The sequence below is a fragment of the Podarcis gaigeae genome (assembly GCF_964106915.1).
Source record: "Podarcis gaigeae genome assembly, chromosome: 4".
Classification (NCBI taxonomy): domain Eukaryota; kingdom Metazoa; phylum Chordata; class Lepidosauria; order Squamata; family Lacertidae; genus Podarcis; species Podarcis gaigeae.
The window spans coordinates 27,793,110-27,818,344 of NC_139677.1; the positions used below are offsets into that span (position 1 = coordinate 27,793,110).

General features: G+C 39.8%; 1 protein-coding gene across 2 annotated transcripts in view; it reads right to left on the minus strand.

Moving 5' to 3' along the window:
* Nucleotides 1–25,235, minus strand: part of NALF1 (NALCN channel auxiliary factor 1) — a 328,481-nt gene that overhangs the window by 130,319 nt on the left and 172,927 nt on the right. The window lies entirely within an intron of this gene.

Sequence of the window (25,235 nt, forward strand, 5' to 3'; positions counted from 1 at the left end):
TCCATGCCCCCAGAATATGCTGTGTTCCCTAGCAGCCCTCTCTCACATGCATATTTGGGGGACAGAAGAAGGAGGCTGGTGCCAACTGAATGACACTTTACATCATTCATCAACACTGGCTGATAGGAGGCAAACTCAGCTGGGAGGGATACCTCCACCTAAATCCATACATAACAGGGTTTGGAGTGCTATGCCTGTCTCATGTTTACCTTTGGGGGGGAAACTCAGGACAAATGGATTCTGGTTTTGGCAGAATAATTCTGGAACCACACTACTGATTGGCCTCAACTCAAGTTTATTTTGAGAGCTGAATTGTTCTTTTAAAAAACAACTCTTTTAAGGATCTGTAACCTTTTAAAGTGCTGTTAGGTTGAAACACTTTAATTTTGTGAGACCATTATAGTTCTGAACTCCTTAGCATCCACATTTAACCACATCTAACTTTTTTAAGTGCATAGAGGCATTTGGCAATGCTTCAGTGAGTGAAGCATTTAAAAATTCAGGTGGTGTGCAGGAGGGAGTTAAGTGGATGTAGATTTGCTTAACATGTTTCATTTGCAGCATTTAGGATCAGGTATGCTGAAGGGTCATGAGAGAAAACTGTATAAACAGTTTAACAGAGGAAACTGTTAAAAGATTTATGTACCCAGCAATGCTAGAGGTCCAATTAACCATTTTGACTTGCTACTTTTCTAGTGCCAGCTCTGGCTACACGCCTTTTGTTTTCTCTTAAGTTTATATTGCATCTCATCTCACTGCTACCAGTATAACCATGAAGGCTGTTCTAAATGCTCATATGCACCCTCAGTGCAACACTTTAATTTACTATATTATGGTGCAACCCTAACCATGTCTACCCAGAAGAAAATCCTTTGGAAATGTCCTTGGCACTTACTCCCAAGAAAGTATTGCAGCCTTACTTATAGACTGCACCACTTATAGTACTGAAAAAGTTACAAAGCCACCATGCAAATTTCACACTCTTTTAAAAAGAAAATGTTAATGCATTCCAGTGCAATTCTGAGTCTTTTTTTGATGATTTTGTAACTATTTGGACGTGGTTCATTTTGTAAATTATCACTGATATCAGTGAAATAGCATGCAGAAATGCATATTAGGGAAAATTGGTCTGTAAAAAAATTGCATATTAAGCAACATTTGCACTAAAATGCTGATGAATTTGCATGAGGACTTAGGAAAAAATGCAAACTGATGTGAAAATGTGGGGAACTGAACTTGAGAATGGAAAAAGGAGAAACCAAGATTCACCCATTCCTACAAAGGGCTGCTTCCAACTAAATTTCCCTGCTTGTCTTCCTTTTCCCTGAATTTATGATCTTTGCCATCAATGGATTGATCCCAGGTGCATAAGACATCATTTTCAGACACCAGTGGAATGTTCTGAATTAAAAACTGCATGGCCTGTATTGGCTATAATGTTCATGAAAGTTAAAGCTTGGTTCCAGATAACAGGACACAACAACAGGACACAACCAATGGCATATGTGTTCCAGCATCCTGTCTGCCAACCACATACCTATGGGAAGCTCAAAAGCATGCAGGCAACAGTAGCCGTCTCTCACTGTTGTTCTTCAGCATGCCAGCTTTGTCCCTCCAGGCACCATGCAACTCTCATGAACAGTAGGCAGTAATAGCCTCAAACTTCATGAATTTGCTTAATCTCCCTTTAAAGCAAAGTTGGCAGCCACACACCACATCTGATGCTAGCAAATTCCATAGTTTAACTATGCACTGCATGAACAAGTTTTTCCTTTTGTCTGTCCTGAATATCCCACAATTCAGGTTCATTTGATGACCCAGGTTCCAGTACGAGAAAAGGAGAAAAATGTCTTCTGTAGCTACTTTCTCCTCCTATGGTTTACACACTTCTTATAACATCACCTATTTTTCCCCTAAAAAAGCTCAAAATGTTGCAACCATTCCACTCACATACATATTACTTCTGTGGAGACAATTACGTGATGATTTGGGGGAGGGGAAACAAAGTTAACTTGGTGAGCAAGTTTGGATGATAACGCTTTTAGCCTGCTCTCTTAAATACGCAGATCCAGGAAAATCAACTCTCTTGTTCCACATGCTTTGTCTGCCTTTTGAGCCCTGAATGTATTAGTGCTTTTGGGATTGCTGCTGCATGATCCCATTAAGGCTCAAAGCTCAGTTATTCATGCATGAAGTGATTAATTTTTGTTTTAACTCACAAAATTCCCTACCAGGTTCAATACAGTGATTAATGAGACTAATTATGCATTAAAAACCAACTCGTGTTATAATTACAGCAAAATCCATATTACACCAAGAAACCAATCATGGGGAGGGGGAAATGGTTCCATTTAAACAGCCTTTGCTCTTCCAAGACACCAAGTACTTAGCAAATATTTTTTTCTTCCCAACTAGCTTTGGAGCTGCAAGCCTGTTTGTTTGTTTGTTTGTTTGTTTGTTTGTTTTCTTTAAGTGTGAATGTGAACTCTTCTCATTATCACAGGAAACAAGAAAAGGCATACAAATGCAACCACCAATAGCACCAGCTTGTCTGAGATATAAAACTGCAACTTCCCCATTTATTAGATGACATTTAAATAACCAAGGAAGAAAAATGATTCTGTTAGCATTTGATTTACTTCACCACTGCTATACAAAGCATCACAAGATTCAGTAATATAAGACTATATGAATGTTGCCAACAAAGGTCTGTATAGTTAAAGCTATGGTTTTCCAGGTAGTGATGTATGGAAGTGAGAGCTGGACCATAAAGAAGGCTGATCGCCAAAGAATTGATGCTTTTGAATTATGGTGCTGGAGGAGACTCTTGAGAGTCCCATGGACTGCAAGAAGATCAAACCTATCCATTCTGAAGGAAATCAGCCCTGAGTGCTCACTGGAAGGACAGATCCTGAAGCTGAGGCTCCAATACATTGGCCACCTCATGAGAAGAGAAGACTCCCTGGAAAAGACCCTGATGTTGGGAAAGATGGAGGGCACAAGGAGAAGGGGACGACAGAGGACGAGATTGTTGGACAGTGTTCTCGAGGCTACCAGCATGAGTTTGACCAAACTGCGGAAGGCAGTGGAAGACAGGAGTGCCTGGCATGCTCTGGTCCATGGGGTCACGAAGAGTCGGACATGACTAAACAACAAGAACAATATGCATGGGTGTATACAAGAGGGGCAGGGGGGAAGCTGCCCCCCAATAAAAATCAATACAAATCTGAGGATCTGCGCCCCACCCCCAACAAAAGCCTTCCCCCCCACAAAAGTCCTGGCTGTGCCCATGACTATAGGCAACATTAGCTCTGTCATCAAGTCAACCTCTATTTGGTGAGTTAAATAGCTGTTCATCAGGCACAAAGGAAAGGAGGACACATGGGGAAAGTAATCTGGGCTTTTGCTAATACAAAAGAAAATTCACCTTTTCTAGTAATTTCTGGTAGACCTTTGTATATAAGGGTTTCGTCTGATAGCTTTTGTGCAACAGTACATAACAGCCTGACCAGTAAGATACAAGAATCCTACTGAAACAATCCTCCTGTATACAGTGGTACCTCGGGTTAAGAACTTAATTCGTTCCGGAGGTCTGTTCTTAACCTGAAACTGTTCCTAACCTAAAGCACCACTTTAGCTATTGGGGCCTCCCACTGCCGTCGCACAGCCACTGGGCGATTTCTGTTCTTATCCTGAAGCAAAGTTCTTAACCCGAAGTACTATTTCTGGGTTAGCGGAGTCTGTGACCTGAAGTGTCTGTAACCCGAGGTACCACTGTAATGCATAAGGCAATGTTAACACTTAGACTTCCTTTACCTTCTGGACCTTCCCCCTAGCACAGCATGCACCATCTGCTCTGCTGGTTAAGTGCATACTGAAGCTTATGAATACAGTTGTGTAGTATGACCCTATGTGTAAGAATCAGTGGACTGGTGGGAACTTGGTGAAATCACTCCAAGGCAAACAGGAAATGGCAACAGCATGCAAGCCACATTTAAAGTGGTAAGGCGACCCACTTTACAGATGACTATTCCCTATTTGAAAGACCACCATAGAAGAAGTCTTCTATTTCAAGGGCTTGCCAGTGCAAGTTCATTTTAAAGATCAGAATCACAGAATCTGATCAATACCTTTTTATGTTGGGCAACTTTTTTTTTTTTTTTACCTGTAATGCCCTCTCATTCCACCCTTAACTGAGGACACCCAGAAACGTGAGAAAATCTGTACTGAACCTTAGAGAAAATCCACAGTAATACTGCAACACAAGCCCTCACTATTGATTCCTATTAACATTTCATTGGAAAGAAACCTGCAATCTGGCTGAACTCAGTACTTGAAAAGGTGATGGAGTGTTTGAACAAAGAGTGATGATTAACAGTTGATTTGGTTATTAAACAGAATGTTCCTAGCGAAGCTTGGCCTTGGGCATCAATTCCATGAGACTTGAATTCTTGTCTTTAGTGCCTCAGAACTCAGAAGTGGCCATGAACTTACCTAAAGGATACTAACCCGCAGAAAACAGCTTGAAAATCAGCAATAGAGATCTACAATGTCAACACCCCGAGGTGTCGGAGGCAGGACAGCCACACCCATGGACAGAGTGGGAAGATGAATTCAGGGAAAGTGTAATGCTGCCTGGATAGTGTAATTTCAGACAGAGTCTTCAGCACTTAATTCAAGAAACCCTTTATATTCATACAGAGCCTTTTTCATGCTGCCAGAAATGTAACATGCTCAATACATAAAAGAATCTGCTGACAATCACAAACTATTTTCAAATTCAGCAGTGCTAATTCTACTTTGTTTGAAGAACTGAAATATATCCATTCTCTTGCGCATAAAGGCTTGTAGAAAAATGGAGGACCTGTGATTTAAACAACTATATATCCTGCTATTGAAGTATAAATTGCAACAGACAATGCATATGCCATTATTTACTGAATTATGCTTATTTCAAAAAGGAAGGATTATGATGTTCCAAACACATTTCTCTCCTCATCTTTCAAAGCCTTAATCTCCTTGCAACACTCAATACTGAGTTTCTTTTATACCTGGAAATTAAACAAATTACGCTCTGGTCTAATGAATACTAAGCAATAAAACACTCGTGCTAATGGGGGGTTTAAATATTTGAAGGGCTCTAAAAGAACTTTATTTACGATGTGGCTAATGGCCTACATAAATTACACCACAAGTAACCAGATTAGTGATTAAAACTTTGACCATGATGGTTAAGTGTGAAAAGAGGCTCTGATCCTACGATGCAGTAAATGATCTCAGTTCACCAAACCATATTTTAGGGACATCCCACTCTCTAAAAAAAAGGCATGTGCAGAAAGGGAAGTGTGGAAGAGAGAAATGGCTTGGGCAGGGTAAAGAAGAGAGGAGAGCAAATGAGTAGGGCATGTTGTGAAGACTGACGTAAAAGGAGAGCTCACTCTTTGTCATAGCTGTCAACGTTTCCCCTTTTTTTAAGGGAAATTCCCTTATTCCGAATATGATTCCACGCAAGAAAAGGGAAAAGTTGACAGCTATGCTCTTTGTTTTTCAATGGTGCTGAGTTGCGAATGTTGTAGACATAATGGATGCACCTTGTTCTTCAATGGTGCTGCAAGCCCACCTTCACAACTGAGCTGTCAGATGAGAATACCGGATAATTTAATCTTTGTCCAAGCCCATAAGTCTTGCATTTTATGAGAAAAGGCCGTAGCTCAGTGGCTGAGCACATTCTTTGCCTGCAAAAGGTTACAGGCTCAATCCCTGGGATCACCAAGTAGGGTTGCGGAAGACCCATCTCTGAAACCCTGGAGAGCCACTGCCAGTCCAGGTTGGCTATACTGAATGAGATGATCTAATGGTCTCACACTGCATAAGGCAGCTTCAGAGGGCAGCTTCATAGAATCATATAATTGTAGAGCTGGAAGGGACCCCAAGGGTCATCTAGTCCAATCCCCCTGCAATGCAGGAATCTCAGCTAAAGCACCCATGTCAGATGACCATCCAACCTCTGCTTAAAAACCTCCAAGCAAGTAGAGTCCACAATCTCCTGAGGGAGACTGTTCCTATGTTCCATTCCCTGCTTTCCACTCCCTGCTATCATTGGCATTCCTGATGGGGAAAGTTAATGAAGCAACTGCAGCTAACCTTGGTGAGCGATGAAGTGACAGAAAAGGCCCATGTGCCCAGAGTCAACAAGGCAACCCTGCACTCAGTTCAACAGGACTTATCCCCTGGTATATATAGGACTGCAGCCCTAAGACTGCTGTGCTCTCTGGAAACCACCTCAGTCCAACATTTCTGTGAATTTGTGGCACTCTGGATCAAATGCTTTGCTGCTGAACTGTGGGTGCCACTTTGATCTAACAAGCTCGTTATAATAATGCTTTCCTTCACAACTTAAAACTTCAAAAAGCACCTCAGACTACAAAGGAGAGAGATCACCAGAGGGAAGGAAAATGAAATGACAAGACAACTGAGAGTAGAGGTCATAACTCCTGCCATGCAATCTGCTTAAAGTGTTTGAGAGACAGGATCACACAGTGGTACCTCAGGTTACAGACGCTTCAGGTTACAGACGCTTCAGGTTACAGACTCCGCTAACCCAGAAATGGTACTTTGGGTTAAGAACTTTGCTTCAGGATGAGATCGGCGGTGGTGCGACGGAAGCGGGAGGCCTCATTATCTAAAGTGGTACCTCAGGTTAAGAACAGTTTCAGGTTAAGAACGGACCTCCAGAACGAATTAAGTTCTTAACCCAAGGTACCACAGTACTTAACTCCACTTGCAGTGTTACCCAATTGTGTGTATACACTATGACATTTTGCTCAAATTATTATTTTCCTGCATCACAAATCTTGAGTTGCTTTTGTATTAAATCCAGATTCATACAACCATTGTAGAGATACAGCCTAGTCTACAAATTGTATGAAAAGTGAAGCATGCCTGAATTCTATCTTACTTGGGATCTGGACAGAAGGAATTCATTCCTAATAAGATGGACTGTTATGTTCTCTAAATCAGAGGTGCAGATCTGTGGCCCTTCAAACGTTACTGGATTCCAATCCCCAGAATGATCAGAGGTTCAGGACAATTAACTGTAGTCCAGCCACATCTATGTGTCCACATGTTCCCCAACCCTGCTCTAAATTCAGAATGCCATCCCCCAATGGGAATGTGTATGTATCTTCTGGGATAGCTCAGTCAGTAGAGATGAAACTCAATCTCAGGGACGTGGGTTCAAGCCCCACATTGGGCAAATCATTCCTGCATTGCAGGGGGTTGGTCTAGATGACCCTCATGGTACCTTCTAAGTCTACAATTCTATGATGCTTGTAAACTCCCAAACAATTGCCTATTTTCTCCCCATTTCCCCTAAATCTTGGCTTGTAGCAGGGTTGGACAAGCCTTCACACTCCATACACTGTGTGTATAGGGAGTGCATGTACCAGCCCCAAGGTGAAGAAAAACAAGTGATCATCTGATAAATCATGCCAGGTTAATGGCAAAGTAAATAAACCAACAACCATTCCCACTGTAGACCTGTTCTATATGCCTGTACAAAAATAAAATGTATAACTATACATAAAAATGGATCTTTCCATCTTGTTTCTCAGTCAGACAGTTGAGTGGCAATTCAAAAAAGGTATCTGGAATCAATGGAAAGGTTCTTTGAACAGTGATTCAAATTACTATTTAATAAGGCAACCATTTCAAGCTTGTGTGTGTGTGTGTGTGTGTGTGTGTGTAGGACACACACAGATGGAGAGGTAAATCTTTTTCAGTTCCAGTTTTGCTTTTTACCAGATTGAAGTCCAAAGACTTTTGCCAACAGGTCTCTTGTGTTTCATAAAAGGAATTCATGAAGGAATTTAAAAGCTACTTAAAGTCATATGCAGTTACATGACAAAATTATTTAACTCGGCTATACTACCAGAGATACTGATAACACATTATTGGAGTGCTATCAATTGGTATTACTATTCTTTGTCCATTTAAATAAAGTGACCCCAACTATGGTATTGTAATATATCATACACACCCCAACTAAGAATTATATGAGTGGGTTTTCTTCTAAATTATGGGCATAATACAAAATTAAACATTTTTCAGCCCCTTAAACACATGGTTAATGTGAAATCAACATGTCAAAAATGCTTATATCTTGTTGAATTGTGCCCAGAGCAAATTCTTGGATCAAGCAAATGATAGCATGGTGAGCAGAAAACATCCCACAGTCTTTAATGTACATCAAACAGTATTTGATGGTAATTGCTGCAAACAAATGGCACCCTGGCTTCATTCCCTCTTCAAATTGTTAACTATGTCTACAGGTAGTAAAATAACAAGTCAATTGGCTGTCTCAGTTATACTCATATTCCATAACACTCACATGCATGCATAAAGGCTCATGACATTCAGATTATCCACAACCTGTGCCTGGCTCAGATATGCTGTAGATTTCTTCTGTTTTCATTCTTGGTCCTATATGGAGATATTCTGCAGGAATGGATGCATACATCTATGTTTGGGACTGCAGCTCCTGCTGCAATCTTGAGGAGTCCTAAAACTACTTCAGAGGGTATAGGCATTGTTCTAATTCACAGTATGCTGATATACTTCACATGGTGCTATCTACACACAGGAACACTCAGAGGTGGTCATTAGGAAGGAGATTGGTTGCACATGATACATGCATCTGGCTCAGCCCTTACAATCAAAACAGGTATGGAAGGAGCAGAAAGGATATCTTTCTAATTTATCCACTGTTCTATGCTAGAATCGTCCTATACCAAATAGCACAAGGAACAAAATGTTGTTGCCACTCATAAAATTGGTGAATAGCCTATGTTCAGCTCAGGCAAATCAAGGCATGGTTTTCAGAAGCAAATGCAAATTATATAAATGCTAAGCAATCAAGCCCACTTTACTTCTACCCATTTTCAATCAGGATCAGCAATTATTTTGGGCAGAGCTACTTCTGAACAAGCCAGTGGCAAATACTGTTTTTTTTAATACAGAACTGCTTGTGGAAATTGATTTACTTAAATATCTTTCAGCTCTTGCATGCTGTCAGGGGCTGACCCTCCCCAAGGAGGCTTCCAACAAATTCCTATTTGTAAAATTACAATCCATAAAAATAAACATCTGAAATTATTATAACCACCAGCAGTTACTAGAATATAAGACAGTCATAACTTATTCTAAATATAAACCCAGGCATGCTAGTTATGTGAAATTAAAAATAGCAGCAGTTAAGTAAGACATCCTAACATATTTAAAAGTAGAATTAGTAGTGCAATGCATCACTCTCAGTCAGGGATCAAATGAATGAATGTATGTGCCGACTTATCTGCTTAATTCACTGCTGAGAAACAGATTTGGACCACAGTGCAAAACAGAGTGAAGCACATTGAAACCAGGGCCAGCTCATCCTATTTTGCCACAAGGCAAAAGGGGCAAAAGGGGAAGTTCCGCCCTTAAGTGAATAATAATAATAATAAATAATAAATTTTATTTATATCCCGCCCTCCCCAGCCGAAGCTGGGCTCAGGGCGGCTAACAACAGTCAAAATAGTTCAACATTCTAAAAACATTCATTATAAAATTAATTAAAATCAAATTAATGACAAGTGAACAGGGAGACAAGCCACCAAACGGTTGACTTAATATTACAGCAAAATTACTCACAATGTATGGGGCACCACCCACGTGACCTCGACTCCCCACCAGGTCTGGGTTTCACCCACCTTCACTGGTAAAAAGTCTCAAACAAAATTCCTCTTTCACACATTGCATCTCTCCAGAGGCCAAAGTTACCAATCATGCAAAAAAACCTGAAGCATTTAGGTGGGAGTGCGTAAAACAGAAGTTGCTGGAAATCCACACAAATAATTTCAATGTGACCTACTGAGCTCACATATGCAGAGGGCTTTCACCTAAGAGCCAACACCATCATCTTTCCTTAAATCTGTGAAATGGCTAAATAATTGTGCCTGGAGATCTATGTCTTTCTCCTCCTAATTTTGGACAGGGTAGTAGTGTTAGTTTGAAAGGCACTCCCATCATTACTCACTCAGCAACACTGGAGCCCAATTATCTTCTAAAGAGATGGCTAGAGTTATTTTCTGCAATTTCCCAAGATAATGTGGGGACATTACTGGAGATTAGTAGGCTGGGGTTTGGTTGCTAATGGAAAGAAGCTATCTCCAATTAACATGACCTGGTTTCACTAGGCAGGTAAATCATCGGTTTCCTAAAACACACTTACTGGTTGTACATCAAAAAGCCAAGCTTCATATAAAGCAAAATCATTTGGTAGGGTCCTGTCTGAACTTCAGAACTCTTTTACCATATTATGACTAAATCTGGGAGAGCATCATTATTAATTTCATTATTACTCTAAACATTTTACAGAATAACTGAGGAAGAAATAATTAGTCCCTCTGCTGAGGATCTTACAATCCACGTTTCAACGGGGGTGGGGGAGAAATAAAAGCAGAGGCATGTGTAAAAGTACATAAATGCAAATGTGTGTTAAGAAACACATAGTGGGGGAAATGGGTTTCTCCTGAACCATAAACTCACCTGTACCATGTCATATTTGGAGAATTTTTATGGCTATTTAGGAATGTGTGTGAAGGGGCTGCTGTTTTTTGGGGGGGGGGGCAACCTCACTGTTGCACGCACATAAATGTGGTCACTTGCTGGATTCTTAAAGTTTTAATTACATCAGTGTTATTTTGTTTCTTTAATTAATATAGTTTGACCCCCACATTTCAATACAAAATTGCCAAGGCAGCATAAAAGACATGGTTTGCCTTAGTGCTGCATCTTTGTCCTGCTCCAAACCAGTGTTTCCCAAACTTGGGTCGCCAGCTGTTTTTGTACTACAGCTCCCACCATCCCTGGCTAGCAGGACCAGTGGTCAGGGATGATGGGAATTGCAGTCCAAAAACAGCAGGAGACCCAAGTTTGGGAAAATCTGCTCCACACAAACCACAAGCTGTAGTCAAAGTTTCGTCATACTGCGTGTGGTTTTACTGGAGTGAAACAAGCTTGATGAACCCAGGTTTGCATGTAAAGCTACGCCAAACCGTGGGTTGTTGTTGTTTAGTCATTTAGTTGTGTCTGACTCTTTGTGACCCCATGGACATGCCAGGCACTCCTGTCTTCCACTGCCTCCCGCAGTTTGGTCAAACTCATGCTGGTAGCTTCAAGAACACTATCCAACCATCTCTTCCTCTGTCGTCCCCTTCTCCTTGTGCCCTTCATCATTCCCAACATCAGGGTCTTTTCCAGGGAGTCTTCTCTTCTCATGAGGTGGCCAAAGTATTGGAGTCTCAGCTTCAGGATCTGTCCTTCCAGTGAGCACTCAGGGCTGATTTCCTTCAGAATGGATAGGTTTGATCTTCTTGCAGTCCATGGGACTCTCAAGAGTCTCCTCCAACACCATAATTCAAAATCATTAATTCTTCGGCAATCAGCCTTCTTTATGGTCCAGCTCTCACTTCCATACATCACTACTGGGAAAACCATAGCTTTAACTATACGGACCTTTGTTGGCAAGGTGATGTCTCTGCTTTTTAAGATGTTGTCTACCCCTTCATGGATCACTGCCTTGCCGTGGCGAAGGGGCTTGAATAACTCAGAGAAGCTATGAACTATACCTAGCAGGGCACCCAAGATGGACAGGTCATAGTGGAGAGTTTTGACCAAACGTGATCCACCTGGAGCAGGAACCAGCAAGCCACTCCAGTATCCCTGCCAAGAAAACTCCATGGACAAAGACAACAGGCATATAAAAACCATGGATTAGCTCCAGGTAATATTCCAGCAGCAGCACTGAGGGAGGTGCAAAGCATTGTAATTTTCCCTCTGAATGTCTGCATGCTCACCCAGACACAGTTATCCATGGTCTGTCAGTGTTATGTGAAATGGGCTAGTTTCACGGAAATTTCCTATGATCCTGCGCAAACACTCCCCAATCCTCTTTTTGGAGAGATGGAGAACAAAGTTATGTCCCTGTTTCACAGCCTTTATTCTATAAACTCAATCACTTTGAGATCTCTGCATAGCTCTAATAAAGATGAGAAAAGAGGGGGTAATTCAAACTGTGTTACTTCAATTGCCACCTAATGTCCCAGCAGATAAAATTAACTGGCATTAATTGAATTGACTGTAACTCACAGCTGACTGTTTAGCTGTCTAACCTGATGTAATAAAACCCAGTGGGTGCAAAACTCCAGCCCAACATAGCGTGAAACAGCACTAGCATCCATTTGCTAGACACAATATTATTTCAGCATTGATTCCAAAAGTCATTTCTTCAATAATAATAAAAATTAACCTACTTCAGCTTTCGTTTCGGGATAATAACATTGCAGCAACTCAATAAATATGGTTTGGTTTGGGCTTTTTTACTCAGGGAAACAATTTTGGCATCAAGGCATATTTCCAGGATATTGTTTCACATTTTTCCAAGAAGTCAAATTCATATTTGTGAACTGAGATTAACTTGATATTACCCCATTCATTTTATCAATTAGGGTTGCCATATTTCCATATTTGGGCTTTTCTTGGCAAAATCTTTTTTTGCAAAATCTCAACACTGACATGGGTTTCCATATGTCTGGAAAAATTAAATGATGATGTTAAAGTTGTATTATACATATTCAATCATAGGGAGAGAAAATCATTTTTCACATGGAAAATAAGTTCTACAATAATTTCAAATCTCAGATAATTTGCTGATGTACTGCACTTCGTCAGGTGAGGTGAGGTGAGAATATTCTCTGCTAGAAAATTCTCCGCAAACTATAAATTCTAATGCAAGAACCAGTTTTACAACCCATGTTTTAAAAATCTAGTAAATAATAAGTCAAGCTGTGATATTGCCAGTGTAAGTAATGAATAATGATGTAGTTTTTTTTTATTCTGTTACATTACTGGGGATTGTGTCATTCACCATTGGCAATTCTGAAATGTGAGCTATTCATTTAATTTGATCAACATTTGAATTCATATATATTTCAACTCTATGTAATTGCCTTTTTCCTATTTTGTTGTGACCTTATTCTTAGCAATTCTCTAACCGTTGGCCATACAGTGTATTTTATTAGTGTTGCACTGAAAATACTGAAAATACTGTACCATGTAAATATACTTATTAAAGGACATACTCATGTAGCACACCTGAGGTTTTTTTAATATTCCTTTTACTTTAAAAGCTACATTTCATACATACACAACATAATTAGAATTCAAAATTGATGGTAAATATATAGTTAGTGGCAAGCTTAGTGATTAACATTCACGTGAGACATTCACGTTGAATTTTCAATTTGAAGTTTGGTGCAAAAAATCAAAGAATATGGATTCAGTGCATTGCCCCATTCAATATTATATTCAACTAACATTCAACTAATAAAATATTCAAAAAAGGGGAGGATAAAAGTATCTGTACAGTTTTTGTTTGACATCTGAACAAGTTTACCCACGAATAAACATGTATATTAACTAATATCATTTTCAATGCATTAAAATCATATCATCATATCATTAAAATGTTCTATTTTAAATGAAAATTCTCTAATATTCTCATTAATTGAGAATACTGTATTCTCGAGAATATTCTCCAAAAGATTATTCTCGAGAATTTAACATCACTAACTGCACTCTTAGCAAGTCTCGTTTGTCTGTAACATGAGATACCAAATGTCTGTAACATGAGATACCAAATGTTCTTAATGTTATTTTAAATTCTGGATGTTGCATTTTAGATTTCTGTAATAATTGGCTTATAATGTTCCTTTAATGATATGTGCTGTGATAATTACTGGCAGTATTTCAGGCAATACAGTACAGTAAACAATTTCAAATTCTATTCACGATGGTGAAGCGAACCAATAAAATCATACCGGCTGTCTATGAGTTTATTTCACATTATTTGAAATATTTGTTTTTAATTACTTTTTAACTGTTACCATAATCAGGCAATGCCAATGCTGTTTTAGAACAAGAAGATAAAAAAATCTGCTGGTATCTTACTTTCCCCACAGACATAGACCAAAGGAGCCATTTCCTTATTATTGTTAATGCCAGGCACTTGTGGTTTGCAGTAACATTTTCCTCTAATTTTCTGGTGATTTGTATTCCCTGGTTACATGTACCAGTTAACTAATGTCTTGAAAAGCACTATATGAAAAACCATGAAATTTAAGTTCTATCCAACTGATTCAATAGATTTATATTAACATTTAAACTCATACTGACTCGCAATCACAACTCTGTTTATTCAAGTAGCACATTTCAGACAGTCCATCAAGGAAAAGGGAAAGTCTCATCCTTAACCTCTGCTGCTGCCTTGAAGGATATCTTTGGGGAAAGAAAAGGCTAAGAGGTAAATCCTACCCAAATCCGCAGTGGAGTCCTTAAGATGTTTGGATGGCATCTTGTACGCCTCCTTCTGGCAACTCTTGCAGCCAAGCTAGTGCAAAACACATTGCTCTGCTTTCCTTTGGACCATATCAGCAAGGCCGAGATGGAGGGATTATCATCTGGGCAGCCTTGGAACTCCATATACAGTGCTCAGACTTGTGCCCCAGAGAAGTGACTGTGATTGCAGCTGTTTGACTTCACTCCCGGAGGCTCACTCCATTTTCTCTCAAAACAGACGGATGCCAGCAATCGGGCAGTGAAAGAATTTCCGCTTGCCTCCCACTGCATTGTATGCTGTTCCAAAGTGACCCCTGACTTTTCAAAGTAGCTTTTTGGGAAAGCCCAATGTTCTTTTATTTACAGGTGTGTTTAGTTTTAAATACCTCCCTACAAACAACTCCATGAAAAGTGTTTTGTGGCAATTGATGCATGGGGAGTTTTACCTTAAAATAAGTTGGTGCTGATTCTAGAGCAGAAAGTGCTGATTATTTATTGATGCTGACTTGTGTTTGAAGTGTCTTTGATTTCAAGCTACTTTCCTTGTGCATTTTTTCCTATTCTATTCTGTTTTATATATTGTAAGTTGTGAGACGTCCTTTCTTGTAGGAAGTGTGGTGTTAAAAACAAACAAACCCCAAAACACCTAAAATCAATGTGTGCCGAAGTACTTCCTTCGACAGACAAGAGAGTAGCCTTCATTTATTACATACCTTGTGGAATCCTAACCCCCTGATCTGTGCTGTTGGAGGACACTGAGATGTAGTGAATGTGCTGCAGCTGTAGAAAGCAAAGCAGATCAAACACTACCATCAGCAGTGATTCTATTACTGGTAATCAGCAGAGGGCCTCAAAACTGGGTATTATGACTTCATTGCTCAACCCTTAAGCAAATGTAAGACAGCAGGCTGCCTCCTTTCTTTAGTTTGAATACTAGGTAATTTAACAATGCATTTATTCTGCCAGTCCTCCCCCCGCCTCCCAAATATCGGAGGGAGGGGGAATACTTTGCAGTTATGCTGCTGACCTTTGAAGCCCTAAACAGCCTCAGCCTAGTATACCTGAAGGAGGGCCTCCACCCCCATTGTTCATCCCAGACAATGAGGTCCAGCTCCGAGGGCCTTCTGGTGGTTCCCTCACTTCAAAAGTGAATTTACAGGGAACCAGGCAGAGGGCCTTCTCAGTAGTAGCACCCGCTCTGTAGAACAGCCTCCCATCAGATGTCAAAACAGAGAAACAACTATATGACTTTTAGAAGACATCTGAAGGCAGCCCTGTATAGAGAGGTTTTCAATGCTTTATTGTGTTTTTATATTTTTGCTGGAAGCCGATGTAACCAAGAAATGTATGACAATGGCCAGAACTGCCTTGAGAAAAGGGAGCAACTGGCCTGGTACATTAGCCAATCTGTACAAAAGCTGAGTACATATATGGCTGGGTTTTAAATAGCAGAGACGGCATCTTTGTTTCCTGTATGCTACTGTTAACATTTCATAGATCTATCTAGGCAGCTTCTTAAAATCAATCCAACTTCTAATAATTAGCATTATTTTTTCAATTTGCTCTGCTCTGGAGACAGTACTTCTGTTCCTAATGTTGAAATATGCATTCAGCAAGGCACAAAAACACATTTAAAATATTGTTGTTTTGGTCTTGCAGAGGAAGCAATATTTCCCCCCTCACTTTAAAGTCCTCCTCTGCCAGCAAAAGGAAAACCCCAGAGGGAGACAATTAGAAGAACCAACTGATACTAAGAAGGTATCTTCTGTAGAGTGGAAAGTGCTATATAAGGAAAGAAAAGGATACATAAACAGTGCCACAACCAGTCTGACAAAAAAAAAGTTGCTTCATAACTCTTAGCCCCAAAATCCAAGTTCCATAAAAAGTACTATACACAAACTGAACAGTGCATTAATTTTAACTACATTCCTCATCCTTATTATGCATCCCTTGTAAGATAACTTCAACCATGATCTAGTAATAGCAAATAGTAACAACAGATGTCAAGAGGTGTCAAAAACAGTAGAATAAACAGGTACAAATGAACACTTAAGAACTAGAATATCAACACATTTCACCAGGAATGGTTTACTTTAGAAGGCCCCTCTAAAACAAAAGTAGGTGAATACCAGGTAATAACTAGAGATAACCAGGTAAACGGGCTTCAGTGTCAGCATGCCGTAAGTCAGAGATGAAGTTGACATTAAAAATATATATATTGCGACGAATGAAGCAGTAAGAAATGCATTCAATATTTTAATGTATTAACTTCTTATTGTGGGTTCGATAAGAACATAAGAACCTGGCTGTTGGATCAGACCAAAGGCCCATATTGTCCCACAACAGGGGTCAACCAGATGCCTATAGGAATCCCACAAGCCACAATTCTTACATTCTCAAAATAGGAATTCTTGCCCAACTGGACATGCAGATAATTGCATTTCATAGTTTTTTGTCTATGGGGTGCTTTATCATTTTCTTACTTGCTTTTGTACAAACAAACAAAGAAGCACTGTTCAGTTTCTTCCATTTTTACTAATGGGAACTGAAGGCTCCAATCCTTTAAAAACATACAAGGGGAGAACAGTTGGATTCGCTTCTGAGGATCGCACTATGTGACTGGTTGCTGGCAAGAGACATAAAGTGTTGCATCCTTCAAATGGATTCTTCATCAAATACCACATGGGAAAGGAAGCCATCCATTCAAGTTGCTTACAAGATGGATACGGTAAACTATGGCTTAGCACTACGCGCATGAGCTATGAAATATGTTCATGTGTGAGCCAAGGATTGTGTTGGAACTAACTGTGAGAGCTTGTAATATACCTAAATCAACCCAGGAAATCTAATGCTGAACAAGTATGTAAACACAGACCTCCCAAATCTGATGCCAACAGCCATATGGGTCACGTTTCATGTTACTTCAAGGATTCTGAAGCTTTGCCAATTTTCACTTGATTGAATGGCATTGTGTTGCAAGGATCACTCCTAGGCATATTTCCCTTGATTATGCTTTCCCCAGTAAAAATATGTTCATAGTAGACAGAGTTAGCTTTGTTCTACATGTCTTCTGCTACTGAAAAGGACCGTACTGACAGATTTCAAACCAATACAGAATTTTAATTGCTTTGGTTTTCATTTAGGTTGCAGCCATTCCACGCAAAGCCTGCAGACAGCTTCCCTAACGGCCATTAGTATCTCACAGGGAAGATAAACTCCTAGGAAATAAGCAACTTAGGAGCAAAATCAGTGTTGACTGGTATGCCTCTTCCTTTTTTTTTCTTTTTTTTTTTCTTTCTTTCCCCCCCCCCCCCCAAAAGATCTTTAAACTTTGGGTTAGATGAAGCTCATATATGGTGTGTGCAGCATACTGGCTGTAGCTGACTGACACATACAAGCTGACTGACACATTTGAAACAGAGAATCCTTCCCTGCAATTTCCAGAGCAGTGCAGATGGTCTTGGCTTTGCAAAGAAGTCGAAAGGGAGAGAGAGAGAGAGAGAGAGAGAGAGAGAGAGAGAGAGAGAGAGAGAGAGACTTGAACCAGGGTCTCTGCCCCCCACATGTCTCCAGTGCCTTACCTCCTGCTCTACCAGTGCTCAGTCTCTCAACTGAAAAGGCAAATTAAGGTGTCCTCTATTCTGTAGTTCTGCACTGAATTGTCAGTGGAGCCTTAGCCAATTCAGCTACTTGAAGCAATCTGTTACATTGAGCAACCCAGCTCAGCCCAATCTTCCTGGACTTACTTTTCTGGAGCCTGACCCCCAGCCTGTTTCTAACCATACCATCATCTGCCATTGGTCCTTGTATACTTTTCCCAGGTCCTTATGATACATTTTCCCTTAGGGGTTCCATCCAATCTAGCAATGTGAAATATACTCAGAGTTGAGAGTGGATTTCATGCTCTTTATTCAGCTCATAGTGGTGAGGAGGGAATGAAAGTCCCCTCAAAGTAACAGCTTTATATACATTATTTACACAATGGGCTGCACGTGATTGGCTAATTCCGGAATTCTCCTGTAGGCCAATCAGGTTGTGGATTCACTTCTATCTGGAGCTGGATTGGGTGGCTCCTGCCAACCAATCATACTGCTGCATTGTTCTAGGACCAATCAGACTTCTGCATTCTGAATCCTATTGTTCTAGGACCAATCAGACTGCTACATTTTGGAGCCTATTGTTCTAGGACCAATCAGACTGCTGCATTTTGGAGCCTATTGTTCTAGGACCAATCAGACTGCTGCAGTTTGGATCCTGTTCAACTCAGTACATAGCACAATGTAATAATCCTTCTTTATTTGCCTCTTAAATCTTCATTGACTTATTTTTCATCTTTTCCCTTCTTCCCTTTCCCAATTTTTGACCAGTTTAGTCTCTGAGAAATAGGGGACTTCTTCTGTTTGAATACCCATTAATCCACAATTTTTAGATTTCATTCTTGTTGCTTATAAAAGTTGGGTTGGGATTTCTGTGTTGAGTTGTCCACATACTTTTTGTACAGCCCTTATTAATCATACTTGTTTGGGGTGATTTTTACTTGTCCCTTATCAAAACTGTTTATTGTGATTTGTTACACAGAGCTAGCTTTTCCTGGCCATTGGCCTAAATATAGCTTTAAATAGGTTTTAGGTTTTTATGGGTTACTTTTCCTTTCTCCTTCGATGTTTTATTTTATTTATTACTCAGTGAGGCCCAGGCTTCAGTATTTCACTTTAAAACATTTTGAACACTTCCTCCCACCCTTGGTCATAACTGTTGGAAAATGATGACTGTTTAGCTGCCCTAAGATCTTTCTAGTTCTTTCAGGGAGCCTTTTCACATTTTGTTTTACTAGTACTACTCATACTCATGTACTGAACAATGTGTTTTTGGCAGTGCCAAGTACTTCATTTCTTATATAACATTTGGCATCATTTATGTAAGTTGCAGCAACACCCCAGAGCACAGCCTTGGAAGGACTGCTCAAGAAGAGCTATACTCACTCTTGAAAGTGTGATTTTTTTAAAAAAAATACAATACATGTATTGATCTATTTGTTCACAAAACGTCAAGCTTGAAGTGTCAAAAATGTGCTGCAAAAGAGCTTTTAGCATTATAGTCCCTTTTTCAGTTTGAAGATCCAGACTGATCTTGGGGAAAATAGCCAATGTGCTAAAAAAAATGAAGAAGGGGAAATAAAACTCTTGACAGCCACACTTGACAGCTGTAATATGATTTGATGGAGGTGGCTGATTTGTTTATAAGTAGGGCTTTGCCAAAACTAGCTTTTCGCAATCAGTTTAAGGAATTTTAAATTTACCTTTCAATATTCAACATTCCTTACAAAAAATATTTGGTTGCTTATTTAACTTGTCCTCAACTGCTCTTGTTTTCAACTGTCCTCACGTGCTCATAGTGATAGCCAGATCTGACTGGCTAAGTGACATCATGATGTAATTCCAACTATTACATAATTTCCAATGGAGTGGGATAACCAATTTGACTAAGCTAAGAAAGAGCAGCAACATGGCAAATCAATGGTGCCCAGCAAGACTGAGAAGAGGTGGATATTTCAGAATCTAAGTGGTTTTTGGAAGGAAATTTCACACATCTAGTTTCTAACCCAAATTCAAAAGTGGATAATATATGATATAGAGCTGTTTAAAATGAGAAACTCTTGGGATGAAGCGATAGCTTCCTCTGGTATTCAAATCGCAGACCAAATCCAGTTTTAAAGTCTTCAAAAGCCAAGACATTGAAATATGAATTAGCCATTTATCTGAACTCATGCTCCATCATTCACAGATATATGGCTATTGTGAACAGGAGTGTGTGAATTTGAACTTATTTCTATGGCTTATCTCTGTAGGTCCTAGCATAAGTAAGGGTTGACATAACTTAAATATGACATGAGAGCTTCATCTGAAGGCATTCAGGGAAGACATCCTGAGTTCCTCACACCTTGTAAATCAAGTTGCTAGCAAAGTTTAAACTTCTGATGAGATAGCCAGGTTGAGTTGGCTCATTATCACAGTTTTTTACCATTTTGTTAAGCAAAGAGGATGGGCAAGATGACAAAGAGACAGAAACTAGTTCATTTCAAAGCCCCTCCCTTCCCTCCTAGTAAGCATTAGCTATTTATATTATTTAAAAACCCAGATTCCTAGAAGGCATCTGGCTCTGCTAGGAGGCAGTTGGATCTACTAGCTTCAACAGAACATGTCCAGCACACTCAAGGACCAGAAAGTATAGTCTTCCATTTCTGCCTTGCTATTTAGTGTGGCAAAATTGCCAAGCTCACTATTCTACCAGATTTTTGAAAACAGTTTGGTATTTCTAGTTACAGATAGGTAGCCGTGTTGGTCTGCCATAGTCAAAACATGTGTGGGGATTTGGCAGGGCAGAATGACAGTCCACGTGAAAGGACTGATTCCTCAGCTGGGCTGAGTGCTTGCTGTGAGAGATTGACAATATTGTTGATCTTGTTTTGATTTGTAGCCTGTAGGTTGGAAAGGTTAGAGAGTTTCTTGTTTTTCTGTTTTTTCAGTAGCTCCAGTTGAGAGTGGTAAATGTTTTGTTTTTCCTTTTGGAACTGGTCAACAGACCCTGAACACCTTCCACCAGAAATTCAATGTTTTTCACCCCACAATCAACCTAACTATGAATCAATCTATGCAAGAAATACATTTTTTGGACACTACTATAAAAATACAGGATGGGCACATAGACACCACCTTATACCGTAAACCAACTGACCGACAAACATATCTACATGCCTCTAGCTACCATCCCAAACATACCAAACAGTCCATTGTATATAGCCAGGCACTACGTTACAGCTGCATCTGTTCCAATTCTACAGACAGAGACTCTCACCTAAGAGATCTACAGCAAACCTTTTTAGAACTAAAATACCCAACAGATGAAGTTAGACAACAGATCAACAGAGCCAGACTGATACCCAGAGAGAACTTGCTGCAAGACAGACCCAAAAAAGAAAATAACAGAACACCTCTAGTCATCACATACAGCTCCCAAGTTAAAACAGTACAACGCATCATCAGAGATCTACAACCTCTCCTGGACAATGACAGTTCTCTTTCTCAAGCTCTGGGAGGAAGACCTTTCATTGCCTACAGACAGCCACCCAGTCTTAAACAACTCCTAACCCACAATAATACTACAACCAGACCTAACACGGACACTGGCACCAGAGCCTGCAATAAACCCAGATGCCAACTTTGCTGCCACATACACCCGGACAACACCATTACTGGCCCCAACAACATCACACATACCATCTCGGGACTATTTAATTGCTCATTGTCTAACATTGTGTATGCCATCAAATGCCAACAGTGTCCTTCAGCTCTCTATATTGGACAAACAGGCCAGACCTTACGCCAAAGAATAAACGGACATAAATCGGACATCAGGAATCACAAGACAGAGAAACCAGTAGGAGAACACTTCAATCTCCCAGGACATTCTATACAAGATCTCAAAGTAGCTGTTTTACTACAAAGGAATTTCATAAATAGACTGGAAAGAGAAGCTGCTGAATTACAACTTATCACCAAACTTAAAACCATGGAGAAACCTGGCCTGAACAAAGACCTTGGATTCTTATCTCATTATACATGACAAAGCCATTTTTCACCTTTTCACCCCTTGCTTCTTCCTGTAAGACCTATTGCAGTCGTTAAGAGTCATCAACAGGCTCATCACAGCTATCGCCAATCACCCATTCCCACCAGCCTTCTGAGTAATACCCCTCCCCACCTTCTCACTATATAGAAGGGTCTGGAAACTTCTGTTTCAGTGTATCTGAAGAAGTGTGCATGCACACGAAAGCTCATACCAAGAACTGACTTAGTTGGTCTTTAAGGTGCTACTGGAAGGATTTTTTTTAGTTTGGTATTTCTGTTACTCTTTGGATTAAGATGTGCATGTATATTGTGTGAGTCGCTGCCTGCTTAAATTGTAATTTACAGCACTTATATATATACTGTCACTTCCGTTTCATATAATAAACCAAGCTTTCTTTACTTCTTTGGTGTGAGAACTTCTTGTTAAGGTTAAGGGTAAGCACATATTCATAACAAGCACATGTCATAACTCCAGCAAAAGATCCCAAATCTCTCATTGGTGTGTGTGTGTGTGTGTGTGTGTGTGTTTGTGTGCTTGGGCACACATGTGGGTTCATGTCACATATTGTAACACTATCCACTACAAAAGGGATGGGTGAAATGACCTTGTGTTGGTGGAAGGAAATGGTGCATGATATGACTTATGGTTCTACCCAGTAAAGTACTTTACATTCTTCCAGATAACAACCACCGTGTTTCATCTTTCCCTTTCTGTCAGACACTACATGTTCTCAAACTGCACTCGCTGAAAAATTAACACATAATAGCCGATCATCAAAGGGTTTAAGTAAAACATGAAGCCTTTGAAGCTACGTGATTTCCGCTTATATCTTTTAGAGTTATCTGGTTCTAAACCCTTGGCTGTGCATGATTCATTTTGCAAAGATGCACAGAGAAGGGGGTGATACTCTGAAGTGCATTGAAAATAGAGGCCTTGCATCTACAGATTGAATATAGAATGCACTATCTGTACTTGTTTTTGTTTCTTTTTTTGTTTAGGTTTGTATTTGAAAATGTTAATCAATATTTTATTTTATTTGTTTATTTTAGAAAGCAACCCACCAGCTAATGTAATTCCTCAGAAAGATCTATTTAATTCAATGTCACTCATACCAGCTTAGTAGTGACCACTTCCTGTGCTCCTTAACAAATACACTGGTAAATGGGAGAACTGTCTTAACAAGGGCATTTCTCAGGGAACTGTAATAAACCTAATGACACTCATCAGAAGAACTGCTGCTTAATTGGTATGGCGAATCATTTAATTGGGATGCCGGCAGGTATTAAGTAAAATCTATTAAGGGTACCTTCCAAGAGAATGGTAGTACTAAAACTATTAGAATGGATCTACACTGCTTATTCGGCAAAAACATCTTACCATATTTACGTGAATCTCATGCACCTTCGAATCTAATGCGCACCTCAATTTTCAAAATCTCGAAACCAAAAAAAAAAAGTATCTGCTAATGTCAGCAGTGTTTTTCAAGCTTGTAGTTGAATCTAATGCACCATCAAATCTAACACGCACCCTAATTTTTGCGACATAATTTGGCCCAAAAAGATGCACATTACATTAGAGTAAATACGGTATGCCATTTGCTTCTCAGGTGCTTTTAGAACATGTTTACCAGCAAGAGCTGGGTATTTGATTGTTTAATTGCTGCTGCAGGTGTGGAATGCATAGAAAAACTTGAGATGTTGTGTGACAATTTTTCAAAATGGAAGTGCAATGCTAGTTACTCAACCTACTGTACTTACAAGATACATTCGGTCTGAGCAACATTGCAGTTACAATGGGGATTTACATACCCATTTCAAATTCCCCATCAACTAGCTCAATGTTTCCACTCGTGATGTTTGGGGAATACCCTTTCCTTGTTCCTTAGAGTTCTAAAATTGCTTATGATTACCATACACAGATGAGCTCACATGAAACCTTGCCTAATGGCTATGGGTGACCAGCTGATAACTGTGGTTTCCTCTGCAGTCCATTCTTAAGGTGAAAAAATTTACAAGTCATACACAAATATGCTACAATACAGTCATACCTTGGGTTACAGATGCTTCAGGTTGTGTTTCTTTGGGCTGTGGACCACAAAAACCCAGAAATACCGGAACGGGTTACTTCTGGGTTTCGGCGGTTGTGTATGCTCAGAAGTGCTAAATCGCGCTTTATGCATGTGCAGAAGCTCCGAATCACAACCTGCACGTGCGCAGATGCACCGCTGCAGGTTGCGGACATGCATCCTGCACGGATCATGTTCGCAACCCGAGCATCCACTGTACTCTTTGTTCTCTTCAAGAAAAATAATTCACTACCTGAGCTTGATTTCCAATCTGATCAGGAGCTTCTGGACAGCCACCTTGCATTATAAAGACTAATGAAAAAAATCAGATCACGATGACTGGAGACATTAATGTTCCTAGTCATCATTTCTTGGAGCTTTTGATATCTGGTTTAAGGAGAGAAATTCCTATTAGGGGATGGTAATTGTATTAGCTCCCCAGAAGGGCCTATTCCTAAATCCTTCTGGTCAACAGCCAGTTTAAGCCCTAAAGTATTCTATCAATTTTAATTTTAATCTCTACTCCTGGTCTCGAAGACCCTTTATGGCAGGAAATGCCTCTGGATAGAAAATTCTATGTGGTTGTGGGGAGGATCTCTATTGGATAATAAGTGGCCCTAGATTTTATCAGGGTAGACTCAAGTCTTCCTCAGCTGGTATATATTTTATTTACACTGTTATTTGTCATTTTATTTATTTATAGAAGTATTTCTGTGCCGCCTTTTCACAAAACATCAGAGTGGGGTATACCAGCATAAAAAACCAACATTTAAAAGCAATACAGAACAATCATTAAAAACACTGGCGTTTTTAAATAATAAGTATGCAGGCCTGTTGGCATTATTTTTTTTTAAAAAAAAGTATTCAAGAAATGGCTAAAAGTCAAAAGTGAGACTGGTGTCAATAAATGCTCAACTTCTGACTGAGGACAGACAGGTCTCTGTAACACAGGGGGACACTAACAGCTCTGCTCCAGATTATTTTAGTAATCACATAGGGTCTCGGGACCCAAGTTGTTCAGGGCTTTGTATATCAACACAAAGAGCCTTATACCAGACTGATAGCACATATATAGGTAGATGTTTTAGCACAAGTGTCACATGCTTCC